Genomic DNA, 20,299 nt, shown 5'->3' on the forward strand with positions numbered 1-20,299 from the left:
CAGAGAAGCAGGAAGACAAGCTTATGGTCTACAGTTTCCTTTACAAAGCAATGCTGACTGTAAGAGAGCAGGAGAAGGAAGCAACTGTGTATCAGTGACATGGGTATGTGTATCTGTGACCATCCGTCCTGCAGCATTAGCTCAAACCCGGAGTTAGATATTTAAACAAAACTCTCCCTTCCACAAGTCTCTTCTCTCTAAAGATTATATACATATATACTTATCAGTGTTCCTGCCTACAATCCCTTGGGGCTGTCTTATCCTGGGACCCTGGTATTCAAGTACTTCTGGGTCCATTTATTATCTTGACATTATAATATGGAGAGTGGTTTGGCATCCAATGCTACTTTGTTCGGTGCCTGCACAGTCCTTTATTACTGATAACTCTATTGTAGTTTATCTTTCTCTCAAGTGTGCTAAGCCGGTGAAATGTTTCTACAATCAAAACTATTTTAGAGGTAGACAAGTTTTTCCCTTTACACTTTACTGATGCCAGCTGGTTTTAAACTGTTTTCCATGGTCTTTGTATTTTGGTTCTGCTTTTTAACAATATGTTTTATTTGGCTTTTATGTCTACCTGGATCTAAAGTATTATTAGGATTATTTTTGTAGTTCGTTATGTTCTCTAACAAATCATATACCTATAAAACAAAAATTACTAGAGTATTAACCTAGAAAAAACATTTAAGTGGACTACAATAGAGTGTTAAGCCTAGATTCAGGTAAATAAACACTATAGCCATTCCTGATAGAAGTACTGACGATGGAATTTTTACATTGTAAGATTCTATAAATTGAAGCTAATTCCTGGTTTCCCCTCAATAATTTTAAACAAGCCAGGCTACCATCTCTCTGCCTTTCTGGTAAGATAATCAACTATTAACATGAGCTAATATTTCCCTATCGTCTCCTTCCCAGTCTAAACACTTATTCCTGTATTTACCCCTGATTTTGCAAACAAACATTAAGAACCATCCTCAGAATTCTCCAAACATGCTTCTTCCAGTTCAGACCATTCTGAGCCAAAATCAGCTTTGGCCTAAGCAACCAGAACTCTTGTTTCCTACTCAAAATGTTATTCCTTTGCAAATATTCTTTATGCTTCCAGTCTTCCTACCTACCTGTCTCTGCACTCCCTCCTCTCAAATTCCTCTTTCCCTAAACTCAATCTGAGATGACGCCTTGTCCACACACCCATTCAAACAATCTCTGCACACTCCCGCAACTTCCTTGTACCCCCGCATATTCTGCCCCCTCATCCTATCTAATTTTCTCTTCATCTCTTTCCAATGTGGCGTTACCTACTCTGTTTGGAACTAGGTCTTTGGCAATTATAGAAGGTATGTTATTAACTCTGCCAGCTGCTTCATCACCTGCACTCTCTGTAAGCCAATTTTAAAAATCTTTGTTCTTGGATACTCCGCATATTCTAATTAGAGAGCTTATCATAAGGCTGCAGCAAAATTCTGCTTTGACAATGATCTTTCCTCCTTACTTCCATAATATAAAGAAGCAAATTGTGTTTCAGACATCAACCTCTAGCCCTCATACTATTAATTTTTCTTAGTATGTGGTAAGTTTTTGGCATCCACTTGCTCCTGAGCCCTTTCTTCCAGACCTTACTAAACATATGTATGAAACTGTTTGAGAGTTCTGGACATTGAAGAAGGTGTGATGTCACATAATACCTGTTTTTAAAAGGGAAATCAGAGAAATACATTTTGCTACTTTTTATCCACATGTTCTCTATTTTATTTAAGAAAACATTTTTTTCCCTTTTATTTTTTCAACTCTCACATAATTGGACAGGAAGCTTGGATTGTGAAGTTAATTTACAGTGTGACATGGGAAGCAACCATGGTGGGGTGGGGGGGGACTACTGAGCAAGGGGAGGACCCCTGACTTCTGAACAGCACCAGGGTTAGGGGCCCCAATCTCCACACAGTTAAAAATCTGGTTATGATTTTGGACTCTCCCGAAACTTAACTACTATAGCCTAGTGTCTGGAAGCCTTACAGATAACACAGTCAATTAACACATATTTTGTATGTTACATGTTTTATATACCAACTCTTACAATAAAGTAAGCTAACTAAAAATCTTATTAAAATCATAAGAAAAAATACATTTATAATATTGCATCATATTTATTGAGAAAAAAAAAAAATCCTCACATAAGTGGGACCTAAGTAGTTCAAACCCATGTTGTTCAAGGGTCAACTGTAGTGTCTTTTTCAGGCATTACTGAATCAAAAAGCTTGTTGATTGATTTCTTCCTAAAAACAAAAAAGTTTTTTTTCTTTTTTTTTTAATTCTTAAAAAAGTTTTTTAAGTCTCCTTTCATACTAAGCCTACTTATTAGTATACTAACTATCTTAATATACTAATTCTTTCATATATTCTTTTATCCATGCATATATAAAGTCATTTATTTATTTGTTTATCCTTTTGACACATACTTATTAGAAACCCAGGTAAGGAGTTGCACTGAACACTGAAGACTCACAGAAAGGCAAGGTGTCTGCTTGCCAGAAGCCTCAAACAAATAGGGGAACCAAATAAGCAAAGAGACAATATACTATATCGTGAGCACTGTGTACTATCAGTGGAGCTGGGAGCAGCTGCCTTTTCAAGTCTTAAAAGGAACATCATTGTGAAGTATGAGAAAGCTTTGAGTCGCACACATTTTTACTGAGGAGACTGTAGTAGAAGTATTTTAACATTGCACAGATCTGTATAGAAACTAATTTAAGAAAAAAAAAGTTACAAGTAATCCTGGGAAGTATTGTCACAGTGAATTATCGCATGACATTATACGCCAGGAATACATGTCAGGCATAGTTACTAAAATAGCCATTGTGAGGCAATCACTGTAATTATCTTTCCATGGCCAGACGTATTTATAATAGTCAAAGGAAAATCAACTTGGTCTAAGCGGGTTGCAAAACTGGAAGAAATAGGGGGAAATATTCTTACTTAACTGAGCATTGATAAAGGAGAAAGGAAGTTGAATGAATTAGTAATTCAGTTACAAAGATGAGGGTGTTTTTTTTTTTTCTTTCTACTTTCTTTTCTTTTCCCCCTGGTGGAAGGTCATGAGTTTAGGAAAAAAATAAGCAAATTGATGAAAGAGACATAGGATCGCCTCTTTTTATCTGCAAAAGGAAAGAACAAATCTGGAGAAAATGTTATTTCAGGCCCACCCTGAGACTAACAAGAACTTTCTTTTTAGGAAAGGGACTGTCTATCTAATGAAGCTGAACAAAGATCTGCAGACACCATGCCGTCAATAATTCTTCATAACTTTGACAAAAAGAACAAGTACAGTAAGGGCTTGAAAGGTAGGAAGCTAAGGGTCAACTGAGATGTTAGAACTTTCCAGTGCCTGAAAACACTATGGAAAGACAGAGAATATAATGGTAAAAGACAAAAAGCTAAGTGTAATTTAAAAGTGTCAATTATAGAAATTATAAGCATATATTTTATTTCTACTTTTGTTTTCATCAATCTTGCTGGACATTGAATGTAGCCTTAAACATATTTACAATTCAATAATGGTATAATTGATCAAATGGAGTCCACTGGCCTTTACTCCAGGTAAGCAAACTCAGGTTTGCATCTCTCTGGATGTACCAGTCTCTCCAGATTTTAGGATGTCAATTTGTCTTGTGACCTATGTTCTAGGGCAAAGAGAAGTCACTGATTTTCAGTTTGTGCAGTTCTTTTCTTATGGGACAGGAATGGTGACTTCCAAACATTTTTCACATTGTAGCTAAGATCCAAAACTTTTCTAAGGCTTTTAAATAAGAAAATGGTGTGACTTTCTTTTCTTTTTTTTTTTTAATTTTTTAAAATTTTTTATAAACATATAATGTATTATTAGCCCCAGGGGTACAGGTCTGTGAATCGCCAGGTTTACACACTTCACAGCACTCACTATAGCACATACCCTCCCCAATGTCCATAACCCAACCACCCTCTCCTGACACCCCTCCCTCACAGCAACCCTGTTTGTTTTGTGAGATTAAGAGTCTCTTATGGTTTGTCTCCTTCCCCATCCCATCTTGATTAACTTATTCTATCTTTATCCCCCACCCCCCACATTGCCTCTCAAATTCCTCACATCAGGGAGATCATATGATAATTGTCTTTCTCTGATTTGGCTTATTTTGCTAAGCATAATACCTTCGAGTTCCATCCACATCATCACAAATGGCAAGATTTCATTTCTTTTGATGGCTGCATAGTATTCAATTGTGTGTGTGTGTGTGTGTGTGTGTGTGTGTATCTTTATCCATTCATCTGTTGATGGACATCTAGGCTCTTTCCATAGTTTGGCTATTTTGGACATTGCTGCTATAAACATTCGGGTGTATGTGCTCCTTCAGATCACTACGTTTGTATCTTTAGAGTAAATACGCAGTAGAGCAATTGCTCTATTTTCAACATTTTGAGGAACCTCCATGCTGTTTCCAAAGTGGTTGCACCAGCTTGCATTCCCACCAACAGTGTAGGAGGGTTCCCCTTTCTCCGCAACCTTGCCAGCAACTGCCATTCCTGACTTGTTAATCTCATTGTGGTTTTGATTTGTATTTCCCTGATGCCGAGTGATGTGGAGCATTTTTTCATGTGTCTGTTGGCCATCTGGATGTCTTCTCTGCAGAAATGTCTGTTCATGTCCTCTGCCCATTTCTTGATTGGATTATTTGTTCTTTGGGTGTTGAGTTTGCTAAGCTTTTTATAGATTTTTGGATACTAGCCCTTTATCTGATATGTCGTTTACAAATATCTTCTCCCATTCTGTCAGTTGTCTTTTGGTTGTGGCTTTATTTTCTGTTTTAAAGGATTATTCTAGTTTGCAGAGTAGATTGGAAGACAGCCATCATGGAAGCAACAAGATGGGTTATGAGTGGTTTGTAATGACAACATAATCTGATGTTATTAAAGAGATGTCAGGGATGAGGCCATGGGATATGAGGACATTGAAGAACTGAGATGAATTGGATGGATGTGTCCTCTGCCATGACTCTGAAGTTATTCAGTATGCAATAGCAATTGGTTTGAAGAGAAAGGCACTTGGAACCAGGAAAGAAGTGCCTTGATAAGTAACGGCAATGAGGAATTATTGGATGACGGGATGAAGAAAAGAAGAGCATAGAAAAGGTATGAGATTGACTATAATTACATTTTTTGACTTTTTAATTTATTTGTCTCTGTTACTGAGATATGGTTGACGTACAATATTATATTAGTTTCAGGTGCACAGCACAGTGATTCCACAACTCTATATATTGTGCAGTACTCACTGCAATAAGAGTAGTTACCATCTGTCACCATACAACGTTAATACAGCACTACTGACTACATTCCTTATGCTGTAATTTTTATCTCCATGACTAACTGGTTTTATAACAGGATCCCTTCTCCTAGTCCCCAACCACCTCCCCTCAGGCAACCACCAGTCTGTTCTCTGTGTTTGGGTTTGTTTGGTTTTTATTGTTGTTTTTTTGTTTGTTTGTTTTGCTTTTTTGATTCCACATATAAGTGAAATCATATGGTATCCATCTTACTCTGACTTACTTTACTTAGCATGATGCCCTTTAGGTCGATCCAAATTGTTGCAAATCGCAAGATGAAATTCTTTTTTATGTCTTGAGGAATATGCCACTGTGTGTGTGTGTGTGTGTGTGTGTGTGTGTGTGTGTATCATATCTTCTTTATTTAACCATATATTGATGAACACATGGTTTGCTTTCATATCTTGGCTATTGTAAATAATTCTGCAATGAGCAGAGGGTGTGTATATCTTTTCAAATTAGTGTTTTAGTTTTCCTTGGGTAAATACCCAATAGTGGAATTATTAGATCATATGGCATTTTTATTTTAAAGTTTCTGAGAAGCCTTCATATTGTTTTCCACAGTAGTTTTACAAACTGACATTCCCACCAACAGGACATTCCCCTATCTCCAAGTCCTCATTACCACTTGTTCTTTCTTTCCTTTTTTTGTTTTTAATAGTTTCAAGTTTTTAATTTAAATGCCAGGTAGTTAACATACAGTGAAATATTAGTTTTAGGTATAGAATTTAGTGATTCACATTTTGCTTATTTTTTAAAAATATCAAACTGAATGTATAATTGTTTTATACTGATTTGGAGAGAGAAGACATCCATTCCACTTCCTTCCCTTAAAGCTTACATGGGATAAGGGAAAATGAAGAAAAGGTGACATCTGCAGACTCCAGGTTTCAGTTAAGACCCTTAAATGGATGAAAAAGATGAAAGATTTAAAACTTCAATGGAGTTGATCAATCCTGGAATAGATTCAGAAACATTAAAGATTTTTTATTTTGTTTTTATTTTTGTTTTTGCTTTGTTTGTTTTGCTTGTTTTCAGAAGTGTAAAAGAATTTTGAGAAGAGTGAGGAGTGAAGTTTTGGTCAGATAGAGGAAACAAAATATCAAACAGCTACTTGCAAAAGAGACTTGAATCTTTCAGAGCATATGAGAAGCAAGGGATACAGAGATGTGAGCAAGGTGACTCCAACCCGACAAATCTTAACGTCCGTGGACCCTCTGACTTCACCAGATTCCACTGAGTTCTGGTAGAGCTTGGGTGGCTCTGGGGACTACAGGGCAGGCAAATGGTACCCATGCTGGGTGAGAATAACTTTAGCATATATGTTGCAATCCCAAGGCAAGAGAAACAGCCACAGTGGGCAGAGGCCTAGTGGCTAGACAAAAACCTAGTGGCCAGCCACCAAAACAACAACAACAAACCAACCAACCAAAACAAAACCCACACACCTAGTGGCCACTTTCAGTAGGAGCAGACAGAAGTGGTGAAGTACAATTGATCTCTGGACAGAAATAACTGAGACTGAAAAGCTATTCATCTTGTGGCAGTCACCAAAATTTAGAGGATATAAGCATTTGTTCTCCTTGTCTTGCCGTTTTTTTTTTTTTTTTTTTTTGGCTTGTCACATCCTGCTCCCAATCCTAAATTATTTATGGCCCTTTTTCAAACTTCTCTCATTGAAGCTGGTCTCCTTACTGTCCAGCACCTCACCAGAAGCATCACTGTTTGGTTTTCTACCTTTTTTCCATTTCTTGAACCCTTGGAAATGCTCACTTTTGTATATAACCAGTGCAGGGTTCTCAATGACAGAATTTTAGGTCTAGTTAGTAAGATTTTTTATTCTAACTTTGTTTGCTCAGGCAAGAACAAAGCATTGTCTGCAGAGAGCTGTTTGATGGTAGTATAGCACTAATTATAATTTAATACATTTATTAGAACAGAAGTCTTTCTTAGGAAGAACTAATTTTTAAAAAATTATTTTTTGCAGGTTTCTAGGGGTGTTAGGGCTGCTATTTAAGTATGGAATCATGAATGAATTACACTCAAATTAAGATTTCTTAGAAAATCCAGGATGGTAAATTATTTCCTGACAAGATCTATAAGTTGATTCTATTTATATGGTGTTGCAAAAGGTAAATTTTCTTTATAAGATGCTTTCATTAGTTAACCAACACATAAAAGAGTAATTCACATATTTTCAATCATTTCACAGGAAAATCCACATGGCTTCCAGGAAAAGAAGACTTAAAAATACTTCTCTTATGACAATTTATTCTGCTAGAACCCTTCTAAGTGCCAGCGAAATAGGGATGTGAATAGAATTTAAAAAGTCATTAAAACTAGAGTCCCTTTTAACATATAATTTAGAAGTCAACTGATTAATTGGCTTCAAGTTATGTTTATTTTTAAGCACAATAATGTCACTACTGCAGGATTATACAGTTCATCAGAAAGATCTATCAAAAGTAACTTCTCACAAATTAAGGTGACAGGGTACAATTCTTTGTCAGCAACCTGTAGTGGACCACATTATGGAATTTAAGGTGCAGAACTCTGGCTGAAATGGTTATGGTGCAAAAAAAAAAAAAAAAAAAAAAGGCTTTTTATCCCATTCATTATGTATATCAAATTTAGCTTCATATATTAAAACTTCAAAGAAATGGTTTTCAAAGATAATAATCATCTAATCTGAAAATCTCAAAAGATATTAAATAAAATAATTGATCATTATTAAAAGAGAACATATTATAGGCCACTGCATTAGTTTTTTGTTACTCCTGTAATAAATTACTATAAACCTAGAAGTTTAAAATGATACAAATTTATGATTTCTGTTCTGTAGGTCAGAAGTCTGAGCCAGCTTAGTCTGTCTCTCTGCTCTGGGCTTCATAAAGGCCAATTCAAGTTGTCAGTTGGGTGGTTTCTTATCAGGAGACTCGGGGAAGAATCTACTTCCAGGCTCCTTCAGGCCATTGGTAGAATCCAGATCCTTGCAGCTCTAAGACTGATTGCCCTGTTTCCTTGCTGGGTGTAATCAGAGGGCCACCCGTGGCTCCTAGAGGTCTTTCTCCAGTGCTTGAACAAGGGTCTCTACTTAGAGCTAGCAATGGCATGTCAAATCCTTCTCATGATTGGAATACCTCTTCATTTCTCCTGCCAATTTTCTCTTTTGCTTCCAGCCAGAGGAAGTTTTTGACTATTAAGGGCTCATGTGATTACACTGTACCCACCTGAATAATCCAAGATAATCTCCCTATTTTAAGGTTATTAACATTAATTACATTTGCAAATTTCCTTTTGCCAGGTACTATAAAATATTCACAGATTTCAGGAATTAAGCATGTGTATCTTAGGGGAGGGGGCCTTAGTCTGTTTACTGCATTCACCAAAAATAAAAGAGAAATGCAAAATCACAAACAGATCTATGAAAAGAGTGTAATATATGGTACTTTATTTAAAAAAAATTCTGAGGGAAGATCAAAATAAATCATGGTATGTTTAAACTACAGTATATTATTATGTGGTCAAAAAAATCCTATTTGTTAAAGTGTATCTAATCATATCAGAGATTTATATAATAAAACTTAAGCAAAACTAAACCCCAATTATGTATATTGTATAATAAGCAATATTTTACATATAGGGATATATAAACATATATACATACATATTTATTTTTATTTATGTACACATTTATAAATATATATGGATAAACAGTTCCTTACAAGTGTGTAATTTCTGTGGTAAATATAATATCTTTATATACCAAAGTATAGCAAAATATCAGTGTGGTAATCTCCGGGTAATGATATTATGTTTCCTTCTTCATATGTCCTATGAAATCTTATTTTCTAAAACATTATAATCAGAAAATAAAATGTTATATTTTTTAAAAATATCATGCATGGTTTCTCATATAAAATGCAATATTCTACAAGAGATTCCAATGAGTCGCATTATATACAGATCTCAGTTTTTAACTGTAAATGAAGATCTGGTAGCCTGAGACAGGGGTAGGCAGAGGGGAAGATGATTCAGACCTTACAGACAGATCAATCACAGAAAATCACTGAAGGTTCGCAAAAACTTCTCTGCTAAATGAAATCTTTTCTGGGTGCCCTTCTCTCCAACTCACAGTATAAAAGTTAGTAGTTTCTTGTTTTGTTTGGTGTGATTTATCTTGATTTTTATATGTCTGTATATAAAGAACTCTCAGGTTGCAAATGACAGTCTCCACATTTGTTTCAAGTCCTCACATAGAGTTCTAAGGCTCTTATACCACTTGCTCTCCTGAAGCAACATCATTGTCCTTCTCCTTTAATAAGGGATAAATCAGACAAAGGAAGTGATGATCCTTCTCTCCCCCTGGATGTCTGGTAGCTCTAACTATGAGTTGGGAGAAAGAGCCATAGCCCTTTGACAATTAAAAAGCATTTACCTGTGCTCTTCATATGTTTCCAATGTCAGAAACATTTCAAATGAATTTCTACCATCATCTTTTTCTTAGAACAGTAAATCACTGCCAAGACAGTTGAGCTCATTTCTAAGCCCTTTTCCATGCCTTCATATTTTGTTAATATCAGCCGGGCTGCCTTAAGTGGGGGAACACTGACATACGTCATTACAAAGGGTTATTACTGTCATTGCTCCATTTTCCTGAATTTCACGGAGAAAGCAGTCACTCCCCTTTGGTCTGAACAGTGCTCTTCTTCACAGAAAAGTAGGCATGCCTGCAAGCCTATAATTGGAAAAAAAAGGTTTTCCGGAGGTTGAGTACTTTTAGGTATGATAGACAGGCCATATGCCACTGAGACTCAAAAATAGCAGGATAAAGGAACAGAGGATTCAATTGTTCCCCATCTTCCCTTAGGAAATGTGACTCACAAGAATTGTTACGATAAAACTGTCCACTTTATGTGTTTACTTTTGCTGATTCAGTGTTCAAGAAAGGAAAGAGCCATATAGAAATTACTCATTAGAATGTATTGTGACAAACTGGAGATGGTATCTTGGTCACATGCTGGAAAATTGGAGGTTTGGGTCTCAGTTGCCTGTGCATCAGCGGTGTGGACATCTACAGCAACGGGCTGCAGTGGCACATCTGGCTTTGAAATTAGGAGAGCCAAGGCAAGACTGGAAATGACATTTATGAACAGAAGAGAGAAAAGCTGAGGTAGAGATCAGGAGAAGAGAGTGAGTCTGATGACATATATTTCAAGTTTTGGTTTTGCAATGTGGTGCATTTAGTGTTAGGGAAAGTAAACACACAGGCCTTACTCTAAAAGGGGGCTCTGACACATCTGAAGTATATCCACAATAATCCACCTGCATGACAGTTCCTTATTACTTCGCCTTGCCTCCTCAGTCAGGCCCTGCCAGCTTTTTTTAACATATCATATTTCTTCGCATTTTACATGGTATGCCATTCCCTGCCCCAAACTGTGTCTTTTACTATTATTCTGACATCTAACCACTATGTCCCAATCCTGACTTCAGGTTTGTTGCCCAAAAAGTCGTATCTGACATCCTGTCCACATTGCCTTTGCTATATCTTCATGAATTCTGCTTTATTTTTGGCCTTGCTGACACTGTGAAAAGATAGCCAGATGCATTGTCCTCTGAGGGTCAAAGCACTATAAAGACCACCTTCAGAATCAAGAGAATATATTACTAGAATATGCAAGATGGATTGGATAATTTTCTAATTTCTCCACCTCGTATTACACCTGTCTCTGGTTGTACCTGGATGGTTCTAGAACAAGTCCGGGGGAGTGAAGAGTATTTTCATCATCTCTTCTTATGGACAATGGTTATCACACTTTGGTATACATAAGAATTACTGGGACATTACTTACAAAAGTGCTTTCAGGACCCAGTTCCCAGATATATTGACTTAGTAAGTCTGGGATGGTCCCACTGCTGTATTTTAATGAGCTGTCTTTATGTCAAGAAGCACTGCTGTAAACAGGATGAAAAAGGAAGAATATAGAGGTCCTCTAGAAATTTGGAAGGAAATAAAAACATTCTCTGGACTGTAAAATATGAAACCATCACCTAATGCATCAGAGTAAAGACAGCTAAAATCTTCAAACAATCTTCTGACTACTCTTCAATGTTCCATGTATCTCCTCTGTAGAGAACATATTCTACTAGAGAGCAGTAGTATTTGTTTCCCTGAAAATTGTATTTCCTGTTGGTCTTCCCCATTATAGTCCATCTCTGTAAGGGCAAGCTTCATGAGCTTGCTCTTCAGAGACAGTCCTGTTTCTGGTGGGCTCATCAGTTGAGATCAGGCCTTGAGACTACAGAGAACAACAGAGCCTAGATCACAATGTTAGATGGAAGGAATGAAAGCCATCCTCTTGAAATTTCAGGCAAGGCAGCAAGGCTGCCTCATGGAGTTCCCCACAGCATTTGCTACACTGGGGTCACTTGTCTTGATCTTCCACAGTGGCTCTTTCCTTAAGAAAAGTTAATTGTTTTGTCATCTGTGAGCTTTTGAGAGCAGAGACTATGTCTCATCTATCTTGTGTCATTAAAGCCTAGCACAGTGCTTGATAAGGAAGTGATGAATAAATAACCAGATGAAGGAATGGTTGAACCAAGAAGATAAAACAAGGGTGGGGAGCATGGGGAAGAGATGATGTCAGTGCTTGAGGAAGAAATGACCTCATCCTCTACTCCATCTGATTTACCCCAGACTAAGTGCTGCATTTTAGTACTCTTTCACTGGGGGGCAGGATAGTTATGTGACTAAAAACAAAGTTTGCCAGAACAGTTTGGTTATACCATGAAAAACCCCATCTATATGTTTATATTTATCATTTTCTAAAACTTGCATTTCTTCTTTAGAAATCACTGGTGAGTTAGTGTTAAAGAGCTAGGAATAGAGCTGCTCTTTTGAAGTCTAATATATGTTCCATTTGAAAAAACTGCTTCTCGTGTCTAAGAATAATTAACAACACACTTTAATTTATGAATGTCTGTGCTCCAAGGTCTTTCATCCGTGGGAAGGGGAGAGAGAGAAAGAAGACTGAGAGGCTAATGGAAAACTCTCATGTCCTTGTGCTCAGCTCAGGTGAAACTTCCAGGAGTGGTTCTGAAGAGACCAGGGGAATCACTGCTGAGCTCTGTTTTACATATGTGCATTAGAAATGGGTAACCTCCATATTTTAGGTTTTGACAACCCTCTCTCTCCTCCAGTGGTTATGATTTAAGAATAACAATGTGACACGAACATTGAGATGAGAAGATAAGTGAATAAAGAAAGAGGATGGTAGTGAATAATTAAAAGGAGGGGGAGCAGAGGAGGAGAAAGAACTGACTCACGGGGAGCAAATGTATTCATCCCCTCTTTGTCTCCTCCATCTACTGTACCTCTCGGCCGGGAAAGCAGATTTCTTGACTCTCAAAGGAAATAAAGGTGGCAATTAAATACTGACAAGAAAAATAATAAAAATAAAAAGGAAGAAAAGAACAGGGAAGAAAGACCGCCTCCTCCCTCAACCGTATACTGTGATCCTGACAATCTTCTCCCCATCTGTCAACACTGAAAAAGTCAGAGGATTCGATCTTAAGGGTCTGGGCAGTGGGTTTTTGAATCATCCAATAAATGGCTCTAGTTCTTTTTTACACCATTTTCCCCTGTCCTATCTTCCCCACCCATCCCTATGAGTCAGCTGTTTGTCTTCAGTGAACTCACATAGCCTATGGTAGCTGTCCCATTTGGGAGGCCCCTCCTGCTGACCAGATACCCCAGCCTCATGACCATGGCCTTCTCTCCATTCCCAGCTGCCTTCCCAGCTGCCTCTCTGATTATTTCTGGATACTGTGTTATCATAATCCTGAACCACCACCACAACCTCCCCCTCGCCCCATTATCCCCTGAGCCTGCTCCTCTCTATGTTTCTGCTGAGGGAAAATGCCAAATCCAAAAGGCCCAGTCTTTCTTTGTTGACTTCAATGGCTACTTCCCGATAAGATTTTATTCTTAGTCACCACCAGTAATACTTCAAGCAGTTCTTCTCAAGCCCCCAGACCTCAAAAGATAACTTGGCCCTCAAAAGATGACTATCTTTCCTCCTACTTATATGGAAAAATCAAAACCATGCCATAGGTATTCAAAGAGTGGTCCTAATTTCCTGTCTGTCCAATTTCACATTCTTTATTCCTAAAACAAAGGATGAAATGTCCCACCCTCCTCTTTAAACTCAACCCTAACTCATCCACCACACCACATTCCTACCTAACCCCAACTTCAACTCTAGCTGATAAGCTCTTACCTTCATCCAGTTACTTCTTCCCATAGGTGTTGACCTCAAGCCCCAGTTAATATTAATTTCATTTCCTCTTCCCATGACAAGGCTTCTGAGTAGCCAGAATGGCCTCTTTAAATTCATTGCTAGCTTGAAGTAGTCTACCTCCTGTCCTCACTAGGGTTTTTGAGTTCACCAGTGAACCCCACTCCCATGCCTCAAACCCTGCCATTTTTGGCCAGAACTAATAGCGATCATTTCCTCTTACATTTGACACTATTGAAATCCTAACTACCCTTCAAGGCCTGGTACAATTTTTTTCCTACCCAGTTCTTCCCTCCTTTCTTTCATCAAGCTCTTTCTACTACTTCCCTTTCCATAGTCGTTCAGCTTCAGTGTTTTACCTGCCTTTTTCTCTTACTGGGTTATAAGCACCATACGGGTAGGGACTATCTCAGAGCTAATGTACACTACAAGAAAGATTTTCAATATTTAAGAGAAAATTGTGTTCAACATTCCTTTCTTGAACTTTGTTCCCTTGGCTGTTCCCTTGTCTGACTAAGTCCCTTCCTCCACCACACCACTCCCTTACTAGTCAGTCATAAGTTATGAAATGTTTTTCCTTTTGGTCAAATGCCATGTATCTATGTCTTTGTTTCCATTTCTGTTGTCATTACCCTGTTCAATCTTTCCCCTTTCTGTGGCTAGATTATAGGGGCAATGTTCCCGACTCTAACTTTGTCTTCCTCCTTCCAACTTCTCATCACAGTGCTCATGTTTAATTACCACTTCTCATAAACTCTTAGATCTAAAACATCCAGGAGTTCTCAGTTTCCTACTATGTCGAATTTAAAATCCTCTACCAGGTTACATGCAGACTTGAAAGTAAGCAATGTATTTCAGTGCTGCCCAATTTTTGCCTACTTCCCACATGCTACCTTCTTCTGGTCAAACTGGTTTCCTCCTGAATCATGTAGATGCAACACATATCCTTATCATTTTGGAGTCACAAAGCCTGGGATTTGAATCCTGGATTTTCCTTTACTAACTGTTAGCTTAAAGTTTATTTACCTCTTTGAATCTCAGATTGCTCATTTGTAAAATGAAGGCAATAATACTTTCCTCACAATCATATCATGACCAAATGGTGAGCTCCTTATACTCCTTCTCTGCTACCACACCTAGCATAGAACTGAGCACAGCACAGGTGCTCCATAAACTCAGGCAGTGGTTAATAGTGCTTATCTCAACAATGAGAAAGGACCTTCATCAGAAATGATGAAGAGAAATAGGATCAAAAATAGGAATAAAGGAAACACAGCTAGAAGGTTGAAGGAGCTCTTTATGGAGATTAAAAAATCAAAGCCCTCAAAAAGTAAAAGGCTCCGTTGTAATTCTAGTGTAAAGGCCCAAGTCACAAAGGCTTACATTAAAGTAGCATAAGATGAGTCAAAGGAAAGTTTCCTGTGTTACAGGAGACATTCAGAAGGAAGTTAAGCAGGACATGCTGCCACCTCTTATCTACCATTCAATTTTATTCTTCTTGCCCCTTTATGGGGAGTAGGACCATTTTCTGCATCTGTCTCTCTAGTTTTAAATGAGGCAAGGACGTTATGACAAAGAAGAGTTCTACTACTCTGTTTTCTGTTTCCCACAGCTTTTAAGCCTTTAATTCTGATCCTGATCACTGCATAATTACCTTCATTATATTAGATCATCATATTATCCTCACTCCATAAATGAGGAAACTGAGGTTCAGAGAGATTATGTGACTCACCTCCTTAAGAAGTCCTCTTAAGATATTAATGTGATTAAATCCCTGTTCCTACAAGAGGCCAATTGTAAAAAGCTCTTACGTATCAGGTTCCTATGACAGATTTATATAATTCAAAATCACTGTTAGAAAAAGCATTCAGATTTGACAGTCCTAGATAGTATCTATTTGAACCCCTGAAACATCAAATTCTTTCTGTTGGTGTGGCTGAAATGGATAAAGTGAGTTCTTTGGGGTGATATCTTCCGACCTGTTTACATTTTTTTTCCAGCATCTAAAATTATTAACTATGCTGTCTCAACTATGATGAACTGAGTGATCTTGAATGTGAATCTCTAGGGAGAGAAGCTGATAAGAAACTAGAAAGACTAGGGTTAGGGAACTGAACTTTACAGGTTTGATCTTAGTGGGATTAACCAGATGTCCAGTGTCCAAGCTCCTATATGGTCTGGTGTTGGCTACTAAGGGACTCTGATATTTGTGGCAAGACATGGTAGTAGGTTAATATGCAGAAAGTGGTAAGATTTGGCATTAAATGAGGAGAAAAACCTGAGCGCCAAGGGCTTTAACACTTTAAAGCAGGGTAACAGGGAGAAAGGAAGTCCTCAGGGAGAGGACTGATGCTCAGAAAGATTTCCTTAGATGAAAGAAAGTATAATGTGAATTAAGAAATTGAGGCACATTAGTAGTAATAATGTGATTTATTGAGGTCTATATCCCAGGCATTATTTTAGGCATTTTGTACAAAAATATAAATGAATTATTCTATTCAGTCACTCTATAAAAACAGTAGCATAATCCTCATCTATGAGAGGTAGTAAATTTTTAAAGCCTGACTACACAGTAAATTTTAGTAAAATGAGCATAAAAGAATTAACTACTTCATATTGTTCTCGTAAGGACTGCAAGACTCAATATAATGAAGAACTTTGAAAAATATTAAGAATTGAATGAATGCTAACTTCTATTTGCTAAAAATATTAAGTATACATTAATAATAAAATAAATCAAGACAAAAAATGATTTGGTAACTTGATCAAGGTCATACAGCTATTTACTGTTTCGAGCCAAGCTATGACTCCATCCCTTATCTATCCGAAATGCTGAACTCATAAACACTGGGCTATGGAGCAGAAATCCAAACATACCCATGAGGCATACATAGAACCAGGGTGGGAAGCAGTGGTTGTAGCCTGATGGATATGGAACCTAGAAGGTCATCCAAGCTACACAGTGAATAGGACTTTGAGCATAAAGACATCTGGGGTCTAATCATGCTTCAAAATGGTGCTTCTAACACTAAAAACATTTGATTAGGCTGGGCTCTGGGTGAGGTTTAGCAGACCGCTGGATGAAGTTTAGCAGTATCTGTAGCTAAGGGGACATGAGCCATCAAAAGTGTCTGAAGGAAATATGGAGAAAAGGAAGGTAGTAGTTCCAGACTTCCCCGTATAGGTAGTGGTGGATGAGAGGTTTTGAAAAAATAATTGGATATTTTTATATACTTAAAATAAATTGTCTAAACCAGAATTTATAAATTATTTCCCCATGCAGATGTTGACACTGTCCTGATCTACTGGCCAATCTTTAGTCAACATTAATTGGTAGGCACAAAAATGGTCACTGTTAAATCTGCCTACTAACCCTTGCGGAGTTAATAGTTTATGATGTTATATGACCAAAGCTTTGTCTTTAAAATTTTACATCCACCTTTGCAAATGCTTAGCTTGACCTGTGTTCGTGAATGTGTCTAGTATAGCATTGTGCCTGATCTGCCAAAGAATTTTCCTTTATTAATTGTAAGAGTTAAGGTGTTACACTAAAGGATGTAGGTAGCTCTATCACTTTGGATTTGAAAGGACCAAAGATATGAGTGGGTATTAAATCGGGTATTTAAAAAACCCAAACAAGTATTTAAAATGCTCCAAAATGTAAAGACTTACTCTTCACACTTTATTCACCCATTCTATATGGTGATAGATACAACATCGGCAATACAATAAAGACAACAGGTTCAAACAATTCTGTGATTGTTCTGATACTTATCTACTTTTTTCCTGAAAGTAATCCTTGCTCAAATTCTTTGAGATGGAAGTTTAAAAAGTGACAATTGCATTAAACACACACACACACACACACCCCTTCCATCACCTCCCATGAAACATAACGGACTATGAATACTTAAATAAGTACTAAAAATTGCAAAACTGTATTCTTATATCAAATTAGATAAAACTTGAATTGTTTTAGACAAAGAGTTTCTCTTTCTTCTTTTTTTTTTCTTTGTAATTTTTGACAGACCATCATTATATCAGGTGAGCATTGCTGCAGTAATGATATTTAAAATTAAGAAAACTTTTCCATTTCACTGATGCCAATTTTAACATTTCACAATGAGTCTTTTTGGCATTCTAATTATTGTTCTAATTCTATTAATGCTTTTTGTATAGGATTATATTGGCTCCTCTTCTAATGATCACTAAAACTTCATTTGGAGTTGTATCACTTCATTAATCTTGATTACCTATAATTAATCAAAACAGTCTTTTCTTCACAGTTAGGTCTCAGATATGTTTATCAATATGTATCTTATGAACACTTGACTGAATCTATGTTAGCATTTTAAAGAAAATCTGGAAACTCAATAGACTTCCACATCTGAGAAATAGTAGAGCTTAACTGTTAAAATCTTGGATTTTAAAGTCAAACTATTTGGATTCAAAGCCAGTTCTCCCTCATTTCAGATGCCTGTGATGGGGCAAGTTATTTAACCTCTTTGTACTCTTTTATTTTCATCTATAAAACTAGAACCATAGTAATAATACCTAACTCATAGAGTAATTATAAGCATTTCATAAAATAATACATGTAAAATAGCTGTTAACAGGGCCTGGCACATAATAAATATTTGTCAGGTTGTATTTTTTATTATTTGAAAAACAGAAATAATTAGTAAATTATACTGTGCATTGGCCTTTAGAATCAGAAAAACCAGAGTTTTATTTCCTGTTCTTTGTTTTACTAACCACATAGTATTATGTAAGTTATTTAACTCTCTTGACTTTTCTTATAGATGTAGACACAGATATATAAAATATATATGTACATAGAGAGAGTGAGATACATACACACACTCATATATACACATTATATACATGGGAGGCAATTATACATAGAGAATTTAGTTATATATATATACAATATTGAATATAACATTGAATATAAATTGAATTTTATATGTGTGTGTGTGTGTATAAAATTACCTCCCAAGTTTGTTAGGAGGATAAAATCTTTGAAAAATATGATTAATACAGTTATTAGCACTTGTTTTATATTGGTTGTATTTTATTTAAATGGGAACACATTTTGGTTTTACTCTATATAAAACTAAAAATTATATAAATAGTTATCTGAAAATCATGTATAATATTTGACTTTGATATTTTCTTGTTATATAGATAAACGGGCCTATAAAAATACCCAGTTGTCATTCATTCATTCATTCATTCATTCAAAAATACTTGAATCGGGGCACCTGCGTGGTTCAGTCGGTTAAAGCCTCTGCCTTCAGCTCAAGTCATGATCCCAGCTCCTAGGATCGAGCCCCAAATCAGGCTCTCTGCTCAGTGGGGAGCCTGCTTCCTCCTCCCCTCTCTCTCTCTGTCTGCCTCTCTGCCTATTTGTGATCTCTCTCTGTCAAATAAATAAATAAAATCTTAAAAAAAAAATACTTGAATGGCTAATATATACCAGGCACTGTGCTAACAACTGGTGATGAAGTATTAAAAGGCAGAGACTCTACCTTCCAGGAAGGTCTATGACCAATAAGCAAGGCAAATAAACAAGAGACCATGAAGAAACTGCCTAGGTACTATGTATACGATAGAGGCATTTGTAGAGGGCACTGGAAGAGTAGAGGAAGAGCAAGAAAAGCATGCTATACATGTTGAATCTAGGCTGATTCTTGATAGAGTAGATGTTAGCCATAGAATATAAAGAGGAAGAACATTCTAGTTGGAGAGAACAACTTATGAAAAAGAATTTGGTAATCATTTTCTTAAGCCTGCAGGTGTGGTTCAAGGGGAAGAGATTAAGTTGAAGAGTCGGCTATGGGAAGCACACAGGAAATGGGGATCCTGGAAAAAATTCAGCCAGGGGATTCACATGAATTGATTTGAGTTTAAGAAAGACTACTCAGGCAAAAGTAGAAAATGGCCAGAGAGGAACAACAACAAAACAAAAAAATGGAGAAAGAGATTTTAGGGGCAAATAGTTGAGCTCAAATTAAAAGTATTTTTTATGACTATATTTGTGTTCACTTTAACATATTGACTATAACTTAAAACTGGAGATACATTTGAATAGTTGTGTCACATGCTGCTTATCAAAAGCTTTCTTCAGTGTTGGCAAATACTCTTCAAAACACTTTTTTTAAAAAATAAAAGATTTTATTTATTTATTTGAGAGAGAGAGAGAGTGAAAGAGAACATGAGAGGGGAGAAGGTCAGAAGGAGAAGCAGAGTCCCTCCCCATGGAGCTGGGATCCTGATGCAGAACTCGATCCCAGGACTCTAGGACCATGACCCAAGCCAAAGGCAGTCACCCAACCAACTGAGCCACCCACGTACCCTCTTTTTAAAACTCATTTTGTGCTTTAAGAATCTAGTGCATACTAGACTGGCTGCTGTGACCCACACAGGTGGTTATGATGCTACGGAATGCCTAACTCTGAAGGACCTAGACTTGGTTGTTACCCTCAAGGAAACTGGTCAATAATGCATTATGTTTCAGTGTTCTGAGTGCTCTCTGGTGGCAGGAGGTGATATGTAAGCACATGAGAGACTGGCTGGAGCCACTAGGTTCAGAGAAGGCTTTGGGCAGGAATGGATGTTTCATAGACATTGGACCTAGGA

The sequence above is a fragment of the Mustela putorius genome, unplaced genomic scaffold, assembly GCF_011764305.1.
Source record: "Mustela putorius furo isolate JIRA1106 unplaced genomic scaffold, ASM1176430v1.1 tig00003834_pilon_pilon_pilon, whole genome shotgun sequence".
Classification (NCBI taxonomy): domain Eukaryota; kingdom Metazoa; phylum Chordata; class Mammalia; order Carnivora; family Mustelidae; genus Mustela; species Mustela putorius.